Below are 1012 nucleotides of genomic sequence, written 5' to 3'. Positions count from 1 at the left end.
TCCAAACCACCTTATTTTTTAACTTTATTTTGAAATAATTATAGATTCACAGGAAGTTATAAAAACAGAGCAGAGACATCCCATGTTCTCTCTACCCACTTTCTCTCAATGGGCACATCTTATATAATTATAGTATAATAGCAAAACCATGACATGTATACAATGTGTATATAGTTTTATACCATTCTATTACATGTGTAGAGAGATACATGTAACCACCACTGCTATCAAAATACAGAATTATTCCATCTCCATAAAGATCTCCTTCAGGATACCTCTTTTTAGTCATACCTACCCCCTTACAACTACACATACTATCCTTAACTCTTAGCAATCAGCAATCTGTCTCAGCCTCTATAATTTTTAATTTCCTCATTTTTGATGCATGCTTATTTAATTTTAGTCTGTCCCCTCTCCTAGAAATGTAGCTCCAAAAAGACAGAGACACACCTGTCTTATTTTCTGTTTTACTCTAACTTCTGTATTCTCTAGAATCCAAAATTTGTCTCTTTTGAGGTTATTAGTTTTCCCTAATTCAACTTTAATGCTCTATTTAAAAGCAGCCCCCCCAGCTTCCTTCCTTTAAAGAGGAACTCAATTCAATGTCCTGCCAAAATTGTAATGACAGTTCTTTCTTTTTGCTGTTTTTGTTGTTTGTGAACAAAAACTTAGACAAAGTGCAAAAAATAAATCCTCTTTTGCAACCCAGAACTCATGGCTCAGTATGCGTTTTGATACGGATAAGGAACAAGATCCGGGGCGCCTGGGTGGCTCAGTGGGTTAAAGCCTCTGCCTTCGGCTCAGGTCATGATCTCAGGGTTCTGGGATCAAGCCCCGCATCGGGCTCTCTGATCAGGGAGCCTGCTTTCCCCTCTCTCTCTGCCTCCTTGTGATCTGTCAAATAAATAACATAAAAAATCTTCAAGAAGGAAAAAAAAATAAAATAAACACTCTATTATTCACTAGCAATAGGCAGTGAACAGTATGTGATAATGTTGATCAATGTACTGAA

General features: G+C 36.9%; 1 non-coding gene across 1 annotated transcript; it reads left to right on the top strand.

Moving 5' to 3' along the window:
* Positions 1-632: 632 nt before the first annotated feature.
* LOC125096675 (small nucleolar RNA SNORA40) lies at positions 633-755 on the top strand. Its single transcript, XR_007126336.1, has one exon. It is a non-coding gene; the product is annotated as a small nucleolar RNA SNORA40 (small nucleolar RNA).
* The last annotated feature ends 257 nt before the right edge of the window (positions 756-1012 follow it).

The sequence above is a fragment of the Lutra lutra genome, chromosome 3 (genome assembly GCF_902655055.1).
Source record: "Lutra lutra chromosome 3, mLutLut1.2, whole genome shotgun sequence".
Classification (NCBI taxonomy): domain Eukaryota; kingdom Metazoa; phylum Chordata; class Mammalia; order Carnivora; family Mustelidae; genus Lutra; species Lutra lutra.
The sequence above is the reverse complement of the archived record's forward strand: the minus strand, read 5'-3'. Positions and strand labels throughout refer to the sequence as shown.